Source organism: Ovis aries, chromosome 13, assembly GCF_016772045.2.
Source record: "Ovis aries strain OAR_USU_Benz2616 breed Rambouillet chromosome 13, ARS-UI_Ramb_v3.0, whole genome shotgun sequence".
Classification (NCBI taxonomy): domain Eukaryota; kingdom Metazoa; phylum Chordata; class Mammalia; order Artiodactyla; family Bovidae; genus Ovis; species Ovis aries.
The window spans coordinates 51,979,955-51,999,604 of NC_056066.1; the positions used below are offsets into that span (position 1 = coordinate 51,979,955).

The 19,650-nt window shown below is 39.5% G+C and overlaps 1 protein-coding gene across 17 annotated transcripts in view; it reads right to left on the minus strand.

The window, feature by feature from the left end:
- PTPRA (protein tyrosine phosphatase receptor type A) overlaps positions 1–19,650 on the minus strand; it is a 168,549-nt gene that overhangs the window by 124,084 nt on the left and 24,815 nt on the right. For 11 of the 17 annotated variants that reach the window (XM_042229817.2, XM_012188776.5, XM_042229813.2 and 8 more), the window contains exon 2: positions 11,271–11,368. The exons of the other annotated variants lie outside the window; for them this stretch is intronic. The gene's annotated coding sequence lies outside the window, so the exon portion shown is untranslated. The remainder of the gene's footprint in view (positions 1–11,270; positions 11,369–19,650) is intronic. 17 annotated transcript variants of the gene reach the window in all.

Sequence of the window (19,650 nt, forward strand, 5' to 3'; positions counted from 1 at the left end):
AGCTGAGCACCGAAGAATTGATGCTTTTGAACTGTGGTGTTGGAGAAGACTCTTGAGAGTCCCTTGGACTGCAAGGAGATCCAACCAGTCCATCCTAAAGGAGATCAGTCCTGGGTGTTCTTTGGAAGGACTGATGCTAAAGCTGAAACTCCAATACATTGGCCACATCATGTGAAGTGTTGACTCACTGAAAAGACTCTGATGCTGGAAGGGATTGGGGGCAAGAGGAGAAGGGGACGACAGAGGATGAGACGGCTGGATGGCATCACTGACTCGATGGACGTGAGTTTGGGTAAACTCCGGGAGTTGGTGATGGACAGGGAGACCTGGCGTGCTGCAATTCATGGGATTACAAAGGGTCGGACATGACTGAGCAACTGAACTGAACTGACTGATGTCCATTTCTCTTTCCAGCTAAAGGGATAATATGTCTAAATGTAGGAAGCACATTAAACATACAATTCCAAAAAGGGTAAAGTAAGATTACCCCAAGAACTGTTCAAAATGTGTCTCTATGAAAAATTGAATGGTGGCATCCAATTCCACCAATCCAGGCAGTGAGCAAGTGCTGACTCCCTCAGTGCATGAATAGACACAAGCCTTTACCATCTTAAAGAAACTTTCAAACGAAATTTCTAATGCCCTCCATTCCCAGCTATCACTTTCTCCCCTTTCCTTCCCTGCCAATCTTCTCAACAGTACATTTAGTGTCCTGCCAGGGGCCAGCGTGAGGAATTCCGCCCATGGCAAAGGTCATGAGGAAGGAGGCTTGGCATATGCAAAGGCGTAATCAAACCTCAGGAAACCCCCTGTTCCCGAGCATCTACCCCAAAACCAGAGTCTGTTTTATGCTCTCCCCCATAACCGTTTTTCTCGGAGGAGGAGTAAATGTGCAGCTCCAAGGCAATAAAAATTCTTGGGCGTGACAAGAGTGTTTCAGCTTACGGACTCCTCTGAAGGTTATCTAGGCCACCTGTATAGGTTCATCTGGCCACATGTGATTGTTTACAGCCTACCAATCTAAGAGGCATGAGATGTTTTAGACTTACTGAAGGCAAATTCTTTTGGGGAGTTAGAAATTATTAGTATAGTGGGTTGGTTAGGAATTATATTGGTGAAGGGTTTTTCATTTGTTGTGCTAACAATTGCTGCTAGTCCCTGTCCTGGGTGTGACAAGGGTCTTAGGTCAAACCTCTCTGCTGACAGACTAGCTTGTGAGACAGGATTATCCATACTGCCACTATGCACATGATTGTTTACTACCTCTTAACCATAAACAGCACAGAGAGTTTTGGAGTATTTTGAGAGTCTTAATTAGCATAGGGCTTTTTCTTCTTGTTGAGTCAATGATTGCCTCCATATCCTTAGGCACCTGGGGATATATTAATCAATGTATTTGGAATATAGTAAAGGAAATATGGTAGTTTTTGATGTTAGCAATACTAGACTTTTTGAGTTAATGGATTTTCTCTTTTGTAATAGATCACTGTACTTTGTTATAAATCACTGTGTCCTTGCTATGTAAAAATGTAACTTTATCACCATCTTAAGACTAAATAGATCTTAAGGGGAGCATTGGTGAAAGGATTTTCATTTGTTGGGCTGATGTTTGCTGCTAAATCTCCATGTTCCCTACCCTTATAATGAATATAACTAGCATATAGGAAGAAATAAGTATTAACCTTTAAGCATATAGGAGAAATAAGTATTAGCCTTTAAGATTAATCATGTTAACCTTGGGTTAAATAAATTCCTTTCTTGATTGTAACTCACTACACCCTCACCCTATAGGAGGGTAACTTTATTTGGAGGGTGGTGCCTGGTTTAAGAAAAAACACCCTTGGAAAAAATAAGTTTTTGGTTATCAGAAAGAAAGGATCATAAAATCCCTAAGACCTTTTTATGTGAAGCACCTGATTTTGATAAAGATCAGGACTGCTGACCACCCCCCCCCCCCCCCCCCCCCCCGCCCAGTGACTCTGTATTCATGCCTATGTGTAACAAAAGGTATATAAGCAAACCTAAAAATAAAGAAAATGGATCAGTTTCCGAAAAGACTGATTCCCCCATGTCGCTTCTTTCTTGCTCCCGTTTCTCTGGCTGAATTCCTATCTGGATTCAGCCTCCTTTTCTCCACTACACTATCTCCTACTACACTATCCGTTTCTAATCTCTCTATATATCTGTAATTAAATATGTATTTTTCCAAAGATGCCGACGCCGTCCCCACCTTCGAATTCCCTGGATCCACCGGGGCTGGACCTCGGCAGTGTTCCTCCTCCTCTACTTCATACCCTTTGACATACACTCTCACTTTGTCTCCATAGGAACTCCTCTTGATAAACAGTCAACAACAATCTTCAAAGATTTCATAATCCTTATTTATACCACCAAACTGTGAATCTGACCACTGCCACAAGTCCCATCATTACTCAACCAGAATCAACAAGCTGGAATCAACATTACTGGGAGAAATATCAAGCAGCTCAGATATGCAGGTGATACTACCCTAATGGCAGAAAGCAAAGAGGAACTACAGAGCCTCTTGAAGGTGAAAGAGGAGAATGAAAAGGCTGGCTTAAAATTCAACATTCAAAAAACTAAGATCATGGCGATGAATTCAACATTTAAAAAACTAAGATCATGGTGATGCTTGCTCCTTGGAAGAAAAGCTATGACAAACCCAGCCTAAGCATATTATAAAGCAGAGATATCAATTTGCCAACAAAGGTCCATATAGTTAAAGCTATGGTTTTTCCAGTAGTCATGTATGGATGTGAGAGTTGGACTATAAAGAAGGCTAAGCACTGAAAAATTCATGCTTTCAAACTGTGGTGCTGGAAAAGGAGACCAAACCAGTCAATCCTAAAGGAAATCAACCCTGAATATTTATTGGAAGATCGATGCTGAAGCTCCAATACTTTGGCCACCTGATGTGAAAAGCCAACTCACTGGAAAAGACCCTGATGCTGAGAAAGACTAAAGGCAAGAGGAGAAGGGGCTGCCAGAGGATGAGATGGCTGGATGGCATCACCACCTCAATGGACATGAATTTGAGCAAATTCTGGGACATAGTAAAGGACAGGAAAGACTTGTGTGCTGTAGTCCATGGTGTCATAAGAGTTGCACACAACTTAGTGACTGAACAATAGTAGATAAAAATCACCATCTATCCCAGGACCAGCAAACTTTTTCTGTGAAGAGCCACACAGTAAACATTTGGCTTTGGAGCTCATATGGCCTTTGTCACAGCTACTGAGCTCTGCTGTTGTAGCATAAAAGCTGCAACAGACAAAAGGTTAATTGTAGCTATAGTTTAATTTCATTTCAGAACACTGAAATTTGAATTTTACATAATATCCATGTCATAAAATATCATTCTTCTTTTGATTTGACTTTTTCCCAACCATTTAAGGATGTTAAAACAACTCTTAGTTTGTGGGCTGTGCAAAAACTATCAGTTTGCAAGCTCTGGTCTTCCCTTTTACCAAAGCCAGAGATCCTAGCCCAATTCAGCCAGAGATCCCAATTCCTTCTTCTCCCTTAGTCATAAGAGTCAATCATTACCTCTAGCAAAGTACTTGTCACACACTATTCTAAGTGTTTATGGCCTCCTTCAACTGACAGTAAGATTCTTGAAGCTAAGAAATATGTCTGTTCTAAGACGACAGTTTCTTTTTAGTTTGGCTCATTCTTGAACTTAACAGTAACGTTTTAAAATGCATTATCTAAAGGCTCAGGCAAACGTGGAACATATTTATTAAGTACAAATAATAATGATCTTTATTCAATGCTTCAGTAACTGCTCCATTTGTTTTCTGGGTGCTTTTTGTGCTTTTCAAGGCCTTGAAATGCTGTATAGGTCTTGAAACAATGAATTTGAGATGCCAATACAGTGGCTAGTTACCACTACAGTTGGGTCTATGAGCAGCCTTTATGCCTTCTACACACCTGTCCTTTCTAAGTGGCACCTTCAACCATAATCACATCTTCAAAGTCATTCAATTAAAGAAAGAAAAACAAGGCATAGTAAAAGGAAAAAAATTAATAAAAGACATAACCAGACACATCTAAAAAAACAGTAGCTCAACAAAGACTGTAATAATAACCATTTGTTAATGCTTAGTATGTGTTAGGCACTGTATCAAAGTATATAATGCACAGTATTTAACATATCTTCAAACAAGCACAGAAAATAGACGCTTCAATTTGCAGATGAAGAAACTGTGGCACAGAACAGTTAAATAACTTGTCCACAGTCAAACAACTAGTAGGTGACAGGACTGAGACTCAAACTGAGGTATGCTGGTTTAGTTGCTAAATCATGTCTGACACCGTCACCCCATGGACTACAGTCCACCAGGCTCCTCTGCATGGAATTTTTCAGGCAGAATACTGGAGTGGGTTCCTTCTCCAACCCAGGCACACATGATTCCAAAATCTATGCTCTCACCACTGGCAGAATAGGGCCTATAACCAAGGTACATCAATATCCACTAGAGGAAAAGCTTCCTTCAGAAGTAAAGTTTCAAAGCTCTACTTAAAATGTATCATACTTGTCATATAATTACAAAACTCCTAAGTATGGTGCAATGTACACAGACAGTGAGGCTTTCTAATCACTGTCTGACTAAATAAACTAGAAGAGTCAATTCCTTGGTATAGCAGAACCTCTTACTCTAAAGATGGGAAACAAAATCTTATGGCAAATTAGAACACTCCCATGGTTCCATTTCCTACTGTTAATAGAGCCATTGTCAGGAAGTCCCATGCGTACTATAGCAACCACTGGTCTTGCTATTCACCAAGTTTCTGCCTTTTTGCTTCCTCAGGAAACAGACAAGAAAACCAGGCTCCTGATGTTTTTTAAAAGAGGAAGCTGCCATTTAAAACTGAAAATTAATAAATGAATATGTAAAAGTAATTTTATATTTTGGATGACACCCAATATTTCCGTATATTAAACTCAATCTTTAAAGCACACAATCTTATCTTTTTTTATCTTCAAATAAATCTCTTTCAAGTGCACATAATTGTGGTAGAATTCAGTTCCTTATAGCTGTAGGACAATGGGCCCTATTTCTTTGTTACTTCTTATTCAACTGTGGCAGAAGAGGGCATGAGAAAACGGTCACATCCTAGGTCTTAGGGGAGAGTCACTAGGATAGGCCACTAAGTGAGAGTCCTTGACTTTGTACAGGGAAGAATTTAACAGTAAGTCGGAAGCAGAGTGAAAACAGATTTATTCAGGGAGAATCACACCCCGCAGATAGAATATGGGCTTGTATCAGAAGGCTACAGGGTCCTAGGAGATACACATTCCATAGACAGAAAGTGGCCCATCTCAGAAGGTGAGATAAGAGTGGTTAGTTTTTATGGGCTATGTAACTCCAAATATTGGGGGGAAGCAGTAGGGATTTCCAGGAATTGGGCAACTGCCCACTTTTTGGCCTTTTATGGCCAGCCTTCGAACTGTCCTGGTACTGGCTGGGTGTGTTATTTAGCATAATACATTATAATGAGCATATAATGAGGTTAAAGGTCTACTGTAAGTCATCTTACACCATCTTGGGCTTAGCTGGTTCTAACTAGTTTTTGTCATATCCTCAATGGCTATGTCATTCTTTGACAGTTGGGCCCTGCCCGCTTCCCTCCTATCACACAAGGGCCATTCTCAGCTGCTAGAGGTCATCTGCAATTCTCGTCATATGGACTCTTTCATCTGCAAAGTCAGCAATGGAAAAATCTCCCTCTAATTCAATTCTTCTCATGTTTTAACTTACCCGACTCTTTCTTGCTCTGACTCTGGACCCAAATTTTAAGTTAGGCCTTTCTGCATAATCTCCTTTTATTGACTCGAAGTCACTTTTATTAGTAACTTGATCACATCTTTAACATCTCTTTTGTAATGTAACATTAAGCACCGAAATAAAATTTCAGCAAATTCACAGGTCCAGTACACATTCAAGAGAAGGAAATTCTACACAAGCGTGGGTCATCAGGGGTCATTTTAGAGTTCTGTCAACCAAAGATAGACGAAGACTTCTTAGATTGGATACAAGAAGCATGAATCATTTTAAAAAAAAGTAATTAATCTGTGGTTTCCCTGGTGGTTCAGTGGTTAAGAATTCACCTTGCAATACAAGGACACTGGTTCGATCCCCAGTCTGGGAAGATCCTACATGCTTCGGGGCAACTGAGCCCATGTGCCACAACTAATGAGCATGCACTCTGGAGTCCACAAGCGGCAACTACTGAAGCCATGCACCACAGCCACTGAAGCCCACATGCCTAGAGCCTAAGACCTGCAACAACAGAAGTCATCACAATGAAAAGCCCTTGCATGGCAACCAGAGTAGCCCCAGCTCGCAGTGAGAGAAAGCCCACGTGTAGCAACGAAGCACCGCACAGCCAGGATAAGTAAATAGATATCTTTTCAAGTGATAATTTGAACTTCATCAAAATTACAACTTTCTGCTCTTTCAGAAACACCACTCAGTTCAGCTGCTCAGTCGTATCCAAATCTTTTTGATCCCATGAACTGCAGCACGCCAGCCCTCCCTGTCCATCACCAACTCCCGGAGTCCACCCAAACCCACGTCCATTGAGTCAGTGATGCCATCCAACCAACTCATCCTCTGTCATCCCCTTTTCCTCCTGCCCTCAATCTTTCCCAGTATTAGGATTTTTCAAATGAGTCAGCTCTTCGCATCAGGTGGCCAAGGTATTGGAGTTTCAGCTTCAACATCAGTCCTATCAATAAACACCCAGGACTGATCTCCTTTAGGATGGACTGGCTGGATCTCCTTGCAGTCCAAGGGACTCTCAAGAGTTTTCTGCAACACCACAGTTCAAAAGCATCAATTCTTTGGAGCTCACCTTTCTTTATAGTCCAATTCTCACATCCATACATGACCACTGGAAAAACCATAGCCTTGACTAGACGGACCTTTGTTGGCGAAGTAATGTCTCTGTTTTTTAATATGCTGTCTAGGATGGTCATAACTTTCCTTCCAAGGAGTAAGCGGCTTTTAATTTCATGATTTTGGAGCACAGAAAAATAAAGTCAGCTACTGTTTCCCCATCTGTTTCCCATGAAGTCATGGGACCAGATGCCATGATCTTAGTTTTCTGAATGTTGAGCTTTAAGCCAACTTTTTCACTCTCCTCTTTCACTTTCGTCAAGAGGCCCTTTAGCTCTTCTTTACTTTCTGCCATAAGGGTGGTGTCATCTGCATATCTGACGTTATTGATATTTCTCCCGGCAATCTTGATTCCAGCTTGTGCTTCATCTAGCCCAGCGTTTCTCATGATGTACTCTGCATATAAGTTAAATAAGCAGGGTGACAATATACAGCCTTGACGTACTCCTTTTCCTATTTGGAACCAGTCCGTTGTTCCATGTCCAGTTCTAACTGTGGCTTCCTGACCTGCATACAGATTTCTCAGGAGGCAGGTCAGGTGGTCTGTATTCCCATCTCTTTCAGAATTTTCCACAGTTTACTGTGATCCACACAGTCAAAGGCTTTGGCATAGTCAAAAAAGCAGAAATAGATGTTTTTCTGGAACTCTCTTGCTTTTTCCATGATCCAGCGGATGTTGGCAATTTGATCTCCGGTTCCTCTGCCTTTTCTAAAACCAGCTTGAACATCTGGAAGTTCACAGTTCGTGTACTGCTGAAACCCGGCTTGGAGAATTTTGAGCATTACTTTACTAGCGTGTGAGATGAATGGAATTGTGTAAGTAGTTTGAGCGTTCTTTGGCATTGCCTTTCTTTGGGATTGGAATGAAAACTGACCTTTTCCAGTCCTGTGGCCACTGCTGAGTCTTCCACATTTGCTGGCATATGGAGTGCAGCACTTTCACAGCATCATCTTTCAGGATTTGAAAGAGCTCAATTGGAATTCCATCACCTCCACTAGCTTTGTTTGTAGTGATGCTTTCTAAGGCCCACTTGACTTCATACTCCAGGATGTCTGGCTCTAGGTGAGTGATCACACCATCATGATTATCTGGGTCGTGAAGATCTTTTTTGTACAGTTCTTCTGTGTATTCTTGCCACTTCTTCTTAATATCTTCTGCTTCTGTTTGGTCTCTACTATTTCTGCCCTTTATTGAGTCTATATGTGCAATTAATGTTCCCTTGGTATCTCTAATTTTCTTGAAGACATCTCTAGTCTTTCCCATTCTGTTGTTTTCCCCTATTTCTTTGCAGTAGTCACTGAGGAAGGCTTTCTTATCTCTTCTTGCTATTCTTTGGAATTCTGCGTTCAAGTGGGTATATCTTTCCTTTTCTCCTTTGCTTTTTGCTTCTCTTTTCACAGGTATTTGTAAGGCCTCCTCAGCCATTTTGCCTTTTTGCATTTTTTTCCTTGGGGATGGTCATGCTCCCTGTCTCCTGTACAATGTCACAAACCTCCATCTATAGTTCAACAGGCACTCTATCAGATCTAGTCCCTTAAATCTATTTCTCACTTCCACTGTATAATCGTTAGGGATTTGATTTAGGTCATACCTGAATGGTCTAGTGGTTTTTCCTACTTTCTTCAATTTAAGTCTGAATTTGGCAATAAGGAGTTCATGATCTCAGCCACAGTCAGCTCCTGGTCTTGTTTTTGGTGACTATACAGAGTTTCTCCATCTTTGGTTGCAAAGAATATAATCAATTTCATTTTGGTGTTGACCATCTGGTGATGTCCGTGTATAGAGTCTTCTCTTGTGTTATCGGAAGAGGGTGTTTGCTATGACCAGTGCATTCTCTTGGCAAAACTCTATTAGCCTTTGCCCTTTACTCCAAGGCCAAATTTGCCTGTTACTCCAGGTGTTTCTTGACTTCCTACTTTTGCATTCCAGTCCCCTATAATGAAAAGGACATCTTTTTCGGTGTTAATTCCAGAAGGTCTTGTAGGTCTTCAGAGAACCGTTCAACTTCAGCTTCTTCAGCATTACTGGTCGGGGCATAGACTTGGATTACCGTGATAGTGAATGGTTTTCCTTGGAAACGAACAGAGATCATTCTGTTGTTTTTTAGACTGCATCCAAGTACTGCATTTCGGACTCTTCTGTTGACTATGATGGCTATTCAATTTCTTCTAAGGGATTCTTGCCCACAGTAGTAGATATAATGGTTATCTGGGTTAAATTCACCCATTCCAGTTCATTTTAGTTTGCTGATTCTTAAAATGTTGACATTCACTCTTGCCATCTCCTATTTGATCAAATCCAATTTGCCTTGATTCATGGACCTAACATTCCAGGTTCCTATGCAGTATTACTCTTTACAGCATCAGATCTTGCTTCCATCACCAGTCATATCCACAACTTGGTGTTGTATTTGCTATGGCTGTCTCTTCATTCTTTCTGGAGTTATTTCTCAACTGATCTCCAGTAGCACCTACCGACCTGGGGAGTTCATCTTTCAGTGTCCTATCTTTTTGCCTTTTCATACCGTTCACAGGGTTCTCAAGGCAGGAATACTGAAGTGGTTTGCCATTCCTTTCTCCAGTGGACCACATTTTGTGAGAACATTCCACCATGACCTGTCCGTCTCAGGTGGCCCTACATGGCATGGCTCATAGTTTCACTGAGTTAGACAAGGCTATGGTCCACGCGATACCTTAATACTAACTGATGTTAAATATGCTTTCACTTGTAAACCTTGTTAATACTTTCTGAGGGATAGAAGGGGATATAAGGAAAGTTTCAGTTGCCACAATCTGTCCTTAACTTTAACTTGTTAGACAAATATTTCTAGAGTTCCTACTATGTGTCAGATACAGGTATAAATATTCTTTTACTATAGGGCCTTAATCATGGATGTTTCCCCAGCATCTATCAAAAGAAACTTCTGTTTTAATAGTGTGGTAAATGAGACTCAAGTAATGAACAAATAAACAAGTAGTAGATGGGCAAGGTAATTTCAGAGCATGATAATCACTATGGAGAAAATAGAAAAGAATTAATACCACATACTATGCAGCTGTTTACAAATGTGGAGATTTCTTATCAGCAGAGTCAAGTGACACCATCAGCATGGCTTGGTGGTAAAGAAGGTATCTCTGTAAGCAGATAGATTTGTTGGGTTCACAACCCTGCCTCCCTCACTCCCTGTGTGGCTCTGAACAAATTATTTCACCTTCCCCGCCTCCTCTTTCCCATCCCCTTAACAGTATTTATCCCGCATGAGGTGAATCAAAGATTACAGTTGATACATGAAGTGTTTGGTGCTGTGCCTGGCAACCCAGGAAGCGGTCAGTAACTGTTAGTAAACAGTACCGTTGGTCATGTTAAGAAAACTTAGGGACCAGAAAAACAAGCAGCAAAATTATAAGAAAACTTTTGTTTACTTGCTTGCTGGTTTTTAAACATTGACAAATGTAGTAGTATTTGCTTCCTGTAAAATTCTCAAGCAATATTCAAGTTGTATTAAGTGAAAAGTGAAAGCCTGCCATGTTTTCATTTGCCTTTCCTGGTTCAGTATCGGATCAATAGTTCACCCAGTTGCTGACATTTGTATTTAATTGGTAAACCATCTTTGCCCATTTTTCTAATAGAGTATTGGTCTGTTTCTTTTCTGTAGCTACTCTCTCATTCTAGGATGATATTAACCCTTTCCTGACACACTGTTGCAAAACTGCAGTTCATCATCTAGTTTTGCTTATATTATCTTTTCAAGCAGTCACATTTTATACAACCTTTTCCTTCCTGATTTTGGCCTTGTGTAATGCTTTACCTTAAATAAAGATGAGTAAACTATCTGATTTTAGTAAGATCTGCAAGTTAAGAAACATTTTTACATTTTTTAATGTTTAGAAAAAATAGAGTACTATTTCATGATCTGAAAACTATATGAAATTCAAACTCCAGTGTCCACAAATAATATCAAATGCAGTTGTACTCATTCATTTACATGTTGGCTATGTATGGCTAGCTTCATCATTACAAGAGCAGAATCAAGTAGCTCCTTGTATATGTGGTGCTTAGAGCTTCACACTGCTGTTCAGTGTACCACAAATCACAGTGACCAAGTTACAAGTCAACAGCATTTTGAGTGCCACACACACATATTGGCATACTGCAATAGTTTTTTTTTTTCTAAATTACCAGTACATAGCTGTCAAGTTAAAACAAGAAAAGAGAGAAGTGGACTCTTTTCAATGCACAGTGGACAGTGTGGATTATTTTGCTAGCAAGTCAGATGAGAAAACATTGTTTATTATGCAATGACACTATAGCTTGTGGTAAAATAATTCAATATATATAAACATTACCAGACTAAGTAGTCATCTCAATATTCCCAATTCACAGGAAAGCAATGGTCAAAAAAAGTAGAAAATCTGAAGTAGAATATCTCATCACAGCAGAATTTCTGGAAGAAAGAAAGGGAAGGAGTATAAAAAAAAAAAATTAAGCTGCAACAAAAGTAAATTTCCAAGAAGCTCATTTGTTAGCCAAGCAAGGAAAGTAATTTGCTAATTGTGAGTTAGTAAAAAGCACCTAGGAGTTCCCTGGCTGTCTGGTGGTTAGGATTCTGTGCTTCCACTGCTGGGGTCCTGGTTTGATCCCTGGTCGGGAAACTAAGGTTCTGCAAGCCAACTAGCATGACCAAAAATAAAAGCAAAATAAAATAATGCTTGAGAAGGCGATGGCACCCCACTCCAGTACTGTCACCTGGAAAATCCCATGGACGGAGGAGCCTGGTGGGCTGCAGTCCATGGGGTTGCTAAGAGTCGGACACGACTGAGCGACTTCACTTTCACTTTTCACTTTCATGCACTGGAGAAGGAAATGGCAACCCGCTCCAGTGTTCTTGCCTAGAGAATCCCAGGGACGGCGGAGCCTGGTGAGCTGCCGTCTATGGGGTCGCAGAGTTGGACACGACTGAAGCAACTTAGCAGCAGCAGCAGCAGCAGCAGCCAGAGCTCAAGAAATGTATTCAGAGAAACTAAGCTTGAGATTGTTATTAGCCTTTCAGCAAAACCAGCTGCTCCAAAGGTTGAAGACAATGGGAATAAAATTTGTCATCTTTTTTTTAAGGCAAATGATTTCAAGTAAATTACCCTGTCCGTTCATGAGTTAGACGTTACTAATACAGCTCAGCTGCTGTTGTTTACTCAAGGAATTAATGCCAAGTTTAAAGTATTTGAAGAATCAGCTTCTATGAATAGTCTGTGTGGTGAGAAACTGAGGAAATACTAATTCGGAACAAGCTGAAATAGAAAGATGAGTTATAACTGATGATGTTTGTAAAAATATATATGGAGTAATAAAAAGGCTTAGTTGGATAACTTAGAAAGCTTGTGAAGATATAAGGTGGCTGTTTATTATTTTTCATCAGCAGGTACTCTGGAAAATATCTAAATTTATCATGTTACTGAATGAACCAATAGTGTCAATGGTGAACTTAATTCGCTGTTATGAGCTAAATCACTGTCAGCAACAGAAGCAGAATAACCTGTCTTGCCTGCTCATGCAGGAGTTTTGGAGTTTATGGCTTAGCAACTGTAAAGTTTTACTGTGATAAAATTTTTTTAAAGCTCGGGGCTGAGACTCCAGTTTCAGAACACTAAAACCTTTTTACTCACTATTATCACTGATGGCTCTGAAATTTAGCTTCTGTTGTAGGTTTTATAATATTTAATAAATTCAACCTAACATTATAGGGTAGAACTGAACTTATATGTGAAATCTAAATTGTAGTTAATTCATTTAGACAAAAGCTATTATTCAAATTGTAAGTAATGTCAAACTGTTTCATACATTTCCAGTGCTGTCAAAAAGTTAAAACAAAAAGTGAGATTTCAATTCTCAATAAGTTTGCAGTGAATACATATTTTAGATTAAATTACAATTCTGGAAGCATTTTTAAGACTTTAAGGCAAGTGCAAAGAAAATTTTCCATGTCTCAAAATCTATTTAACAATGTAATTATGGCACTGACATCTAACTTTCAATTGGAAGCAATTAATCTACAATGTAATGATACACTAAAAGGCAAATACTAAGAGAAAACTACAATTCTACAAATGCTTCCCAACATATTAATATGCTCAATTAAAACCATATGCTTGTGGGCTGATTTCAATTGGCTATACACATCTATGTGAAGATATTTCCAAAGATGAAATTCGTAAAATCTCATTATAGATCAGCAATAACAGATGAACATTTGCGATCAATTTTGATGACAGGAAACACTAACTCTGAACCCCAATTAAGGAAAATGTATCATCATTTTTCTCATTAGTGTACCTATATTACAAAAAGTGTACTCAGCAGTAACAGTAATTATTATTACTATTATCATATTTGAATTTCATCAGTAATAAATTCGTGGAAATATATTTTCCCTCGTTATAAAGTACCTACATAAGAGCCTCAATTTTGCTTTTTGGACTGCAAAATCTAGAATGTTTACTCTCTGGCTCTTCATAGAAATTGTCTGATGACTATGCTTTGGAGAAAGGTTTTCTTTAGCCTAAGCATATAAAAGCACTACCTCTATTTCTTCCAGGGACAGGTAAAAACTTTTATCCAACACAAACAGGACCCGGGCCTGGTTGGTTACATGAAAAAACACAGTAAACCAGGTAATCAAAATAAATATATATACATGTAACTTAAATATTTGATTTTTACTTAAACCCATTTACTTTCATACATAGCGTTTTAAGTACAGATATGTTAATTAATGCTTCACATGTTCTTTCCTGCATAGATCATCATGTCCCTAATACATATCTATGATTTTAAATTTCAGTTTCTTTAGAGTGGAACAAAAACTTAGACATCTGTGAGACAACTGAGCACAGAAGGATTAGTAAGATTTTATGGTTCTTTCCCTTAATCTTTTAAAGTATCAATGCCCAAAACTAGTAAGAAAGTGGGGAACTAGTAAGAAAAAGGGAGGAAGGGACTCGTATTTATCCAATTCTTTCAGGATCATCAACTTAACTTTCTTAAAAACAACTATTTTATATATTTCATTGGTTTATGGAATATTTAATTAGGTTACAATAAGTATAACTGGCAGGTTTAGAACACACTGATCCCTGAAAGTATAAATTCAACTAGTGATTGCAGAAGGCAAGGTATACTAGAGAGTAGTCTATCAGCCGTGAGTGTTCAGATTATTTTAAGAATCATTCAGTATATTCTAAAGAATGAAAAGTGTGACTGGGAATTCCCTGGTGGTTCACTATAGGGGGCACAAGTCCTAACATGGTTGAGGAACTAAGACTCTGCAAGCTGCGTGGAACAGTCAAAAAAAAAAAAAAAAAGTCTAGTTAATTCAGTATTATGCATACTGATTTAGCATATTAAAAAGCAGAGACATTACTTTGCCAATAAAGGTCCATCTAGTCAAGCCTATGGTTTTTCCAGTAGTCATGTATGGATGTGAGAGTTGGGACTATAAAGAAAGCTGAGCGCCGAAGAATTGATGCTTTTGAACTGTGGTGTTGGAGAAGACTCTTGAGAGTCCCTTGGACTGCAAAGAGATCCAACCAGTCCATCCTAAAGGAGATCAGTCCTTTGGGTGATCTCCTGGGTGTTCATTGGAAGGTCTGATGTTGAAGCTGAAACTCCAATATCTTGGCCACCTGATACGAAGAGCTGACTCATTTGAAAAGACCCTGATACTGGGAAAAATTGAGGGCAGGAGGAGAAGGGGATGACAGAGGATGAGATGGCTGGATGGCATCACCGACTCAATGGACATGAGTTTGGGTAGGCTCCAGGAGTTGGTGTTGGACAGGGAGGCCTGGCGTGCTGCAGCTCATGGGGTCACAAAGAGTTGGACACAACTGAGCAACTGAACTGAACTGATGCATACTCTATAATCTCATGATTATTTGAGCATAGTCTAAATTAGCAATCTTTATATATTTTCCTCCAAAATAGCCTACTGTTGCAGGACCACTCATTGAATACTCCATCCTTCTCATCCAGAGTTTTTGAAAATTTTTACTTATTATTTATTATTGTGGCTGCACTGGACCTTCACTGTAGTGTACAGGCTCTGTGATGCAGCATGCAGGCTTTTCTCTAGCTGCAGTGCACAGGGTTCTGTTGTTGCAGAGCATAGTCCCAGCAGTTATAGCACGTGGGCTCCCAATTTGTGGCATCTCGTTGATTTTTAAATGTTATTTTTATCACATTCTAAATTCCCAACATACCCAGGTCTGTTTCTGAACTTACTGTTCTGCTCTAAACACTTGTTTTGTCGATTCAAACACAAATGCCATGCTCCCTTAAATACCTTTAACCTTCTAATATGTTACTATCTGGAGGGTCAAATGTCACATACCCTCCCCACTTCTACAGGACGTCCAACTACTGTTCTTTTTCAAACTTTTTTCAACTACTGAATTCATCCTTCCAAATGAACCATGCATGCAATTTTTTAAGCTCTAGAAAAGGCTCACCCCACTGCTTACAAAAAATTTTCATTAAAACTGCAGAATAACTTGGGGAGCACTGACATCTATATAATATCTTTATAATACTTTATTAGTCTCTCACATTCAGGAACACAGCACCAATATTGAATTTATTTCTCTTAAAAAATCCTTTATATTCTTTTAAAAAGTTTTCATTTTTTCACATTAATTTTACATATTTTTTATGAAGTTAATTTGTCCTCTCCCCATCACATAATTTTTTCTTAATTTAAAATTCTACTAGTGTAGCATTCTGAGAAGGCGATGGCACCCCCTCCAGTACTCTTGCCTGGAAAATCCCATGGACAGAGGAGCCTGGTAGGCTGCAGTCCATGGGGTCGCAAAGAGTCAGACACGACTGAGCGACTTCACTTTCACTTTTCACTTTCATGCATTGGAGAAGGAAATGGCAGCCCACTCCAGTGTTCTTGCCTGGAGAATCCCAGGGACGGGGGAGCCTGGTGGGCTGCCGTCTATGGGGTCGCACACAGTCGGACACGACTGAAGTGACTTAACAGCAGCAGCGGCAGTGTAGCATTTAACACAATTTTAAAAAATAATTTTATTTATTTTTGGCTGTGCTAGGTCTTCATCGCTGTGCAAGCTTTTCTCTAGTTGTGACGAGCGGAGGCTACTCTAGTTACAGTGTGCAGGCTTCTCCTTGCAGTGGCCTCTAGAGTGGGATTCAGTAGCTGTAGCACGCAGGCTCAGTAGCTACGGCTCCCAGGCTCTAGAGTACAGGCTGAGTAGTTGTACTGCAAGGGCTTAGGCGCTCCTCAGCATGTGGGATCCTCCTGGATCAGGGCTGGAACCTTGTTTCCTATACTGGCAGGCAGATTCTTTACCATTAAACCACCAGGGAAGCTCTTTAACACAGTTTATAAAGTTTTATAAGAATAGGTCATTCTCACTTCACCTTTCTCCATTCACACCCCTCCAAACAGAATGTTGTCTCATTCACCTTTGAAATCTTAGCACCTACCTAGTATGTAGCAATCAATCAAACAATTACTGTTTCCCAGACTGACAAATATCTTATTAAATGTTTAAAAGGAAGAAGAAAGCAGATGATTTATTCATTCGGGATAGGAAGGAGATTCCTAAATCCTCTATCACCCTTGTTAACCTAAAAAGCAGTACATATGCCAAAAGGCATGGTCCTTCCTTTTGGGGTCTCTTATAAATGAACTCAGTACATATCGTCTTTGAATTTAGTTATTTTTCAGCTTTTACAACCTCATCAATAATTCTATTCTTTATGTATAAATTGAACGGCCTATATTAGTTTAATACTTCTGATAAGTTAGGAATATTACATAATTTAGCTCACTTACTCCCCACCACAACCCTATGAAGTGGATATTATGATGTCCCATAATATCCCCTCAGAGGGGAAACTGAGGCAGAGAGATTAATCAACTTAGTAGATGGCTTCAGTTCAGTTCAGTCGCTCAGTCGTGTCCAACTCTTTGCGACCCCATGAACTACAGCATGCCAGGCGTCCCTGTGGCTCAAGAACCCACAAAAATATTTTGAGTACATTATTTCATATTTTTATTTCATGAGTAAATAGCATTTAGTGAGTAAGTTGAAAATCTTGTGTGTGCTCAGTTGTGTCCAACTTTGTGACCCTTTGGACGAGCTGCCAGGCTCCTCTGTCCATGGGATTTTTCAGGCAAGGATACTGGAATGAGTTGTCATTTTCTTCTTCAGGGTATCTTCCTGACCCAGGGATCAAACCCACATTTCCTGCATTGCAGATGGATTCTTTATCCACTGATTCACCAAGGAAAGCCCTAAGTTGAAAACCTTCATTGTGCTAAAAAAAAAAAAATGTTCAGGATATCTACAACTCTTAACATTTTAAATTCATAAAGCTAAAAGCAAAAAATAAAATCCTCAAATTATACTTAGGAATGTTTTAAAATATTCTTTAAAAGGACTAACCAGAGATTCCCTGGTAGCTTAGTGGTAAAGAATCCACCTGCCAATGCAGGAGACAGGGGTTTGATCCTGTCTCTATGTGGTCCAGGAAGATCCCACATACTGCAGAGTCCATGGGCCACAACTATTGTATATGTGCTTTAGAGTCGGAGAGTTGCAACTACTGAGCCCACCTGCCACAACTACTGAAGCCCACTCTAGAGCCCATGCTCTGCAACAAGAGAAGCCATGGCAATGAGAAGTCCAGGCACCACAACTAGAGAGTAGCCCCTGCTCGCTGTTACTAGATAAAAGCCAGAGTAGCAACCGAGACATAGCACGGACAAAAATAAATAAACATTATTTTTAAAAGGACTAAATATTAATAATTCCATACTTTATAGTCCTGCTTAAATTAGGCATACAAATCTCTCATTATCACTGTAGTTTTATTTAGCAACTTGTTAATACTTAAAGTGAAAGCTGCTCAGTCGTGTTCGACTGTTTGCAACCTCATGGACTATACGGTCCATGGAATTCTCCAGGCCAGAATACTGGAGTGGGTAGCCTTTCCTTTCTCCAGGGGATCCTTCCAAACCAGGGATCGAACCCAGGTCTCCCAAATTGCAGGCAGATTCTTTACCAGCTGAGCCACAAGGGAAGCCCAACAATACTGGAGTGGGTAGTTAGTACTTAACTGAATTGCACCTATTTGACAACATTCCCAACCCCGCTCTGGGATGACCTGGAATCATTTGGCCCCAATCTTCCCAAAATGAATTATTAAAGAATCTCATGCTTTTAAAAGAAAAGATCAGACCAGTGGTGGCAGCTGCCAAGAATTTTACTGCTTGGTCTCCACGACTACAACAATCTGAGACAACTGTGAGAGAGAAGATGTATCCTTGGAAACCAACTCTTTGCTTCCCTCAATTAAGAAAAGGAGTGGGGAAAAAAGAGCGAAAAGGCTTCAGAATAATTTAACTTGTGTTGAATGTGTTCACTGCGCATGATAATCAACAGCAGAAGTTCTGTCCCAATCAAATCTGTAAGAAAATTATATGATGTTAGTGGAAAACTTCAAACTGATTTTACAGAGGTTATCGTACGACCCATGAACAATTATTTTGGTTTCAGTCTTTAAAAAAGATCACAATAGAAGCTCCACCAGTAATAACTTCATAAATGATATCTAACTGGGAACAATATTTAGTAACCCTCAAGCGCACAACTGCATACTATCATCTGAACTCTCCACACACATCTCATATACTCTAAAAGGGGCCTTTGTTTTAGGTGTCACAAATGATGAAATTTCAAAATGGAAGTTTTTTTTTCCAAATTCAGGAACAGACTGAATATATTTATGAAAGTAATTATACTTCATAACATATGCTGCAAGTCCATTCATCTCAACTTCACTTCCTATGAAGTGCAAATAAGCTTTAGTGAAATATATTAAGTACAGCCTCACAGGTTTTCTTAAAACCAGGACCCTACTTCCCTGGAGCTATAAATATACTTCCTGTCATCAATAGCAATGGCTGGAGCAACCTCTCTGTTCAAAAGAACTAAAAATACATTTTTGTACATATCCTCTCTTCTCTACCCACCCACCATTCCAAGAGGAACTGACAGAGGGAAATGCAGAGCTGTGTAAAGTTCAGCTGAGAGCAATGCAGAGACTGCAATTTTCCTTTAAAAAAAAACAACACGCTACCTTCAACTGAATACTGTTCAGGGGAGATAGTAATCAGCTATTACAGAATCAAAGTAAATTTTAATTTTTTTGGATAAGTTATTTCTGATCACAAGTTATATTTAGTTACATTAACTGTTATTTGGGGACTGGTGTCATCTAAACCATGGTAACAGAAATTCATGCATATGGGAACTATGAAAAGTGAGAATTTTCTGTATATAAAAGGGAATCATGGAACCAGATAGTGCTCAGACAGCACTTTCAGTGGGACTGGGGTCAATGAGATAGCCCTTGTGGTCAGGAGGTTGTTACCCACAATGGTGCTGGAGGGAACAAGTTGGAAAGCCAGATTCTAAATGTCAGAGAAAGGAGGTACAAATTTAGAAAGAGAAAAAGACTAGGAAAAATCCATGGTATTGACACAAAACTAAAGGTATAAAAGTGAAATCATGGCTTTCAATATTTATAGGCAGATACTGATGTCTGTGTATGTTTGTGTATACACACATATGTCAAAGTGAAAGTGTCAGTCACTCAGTCATGTCTGACTCTTTGCAACACTATGGACTGCAGTCTGCCAGGCTC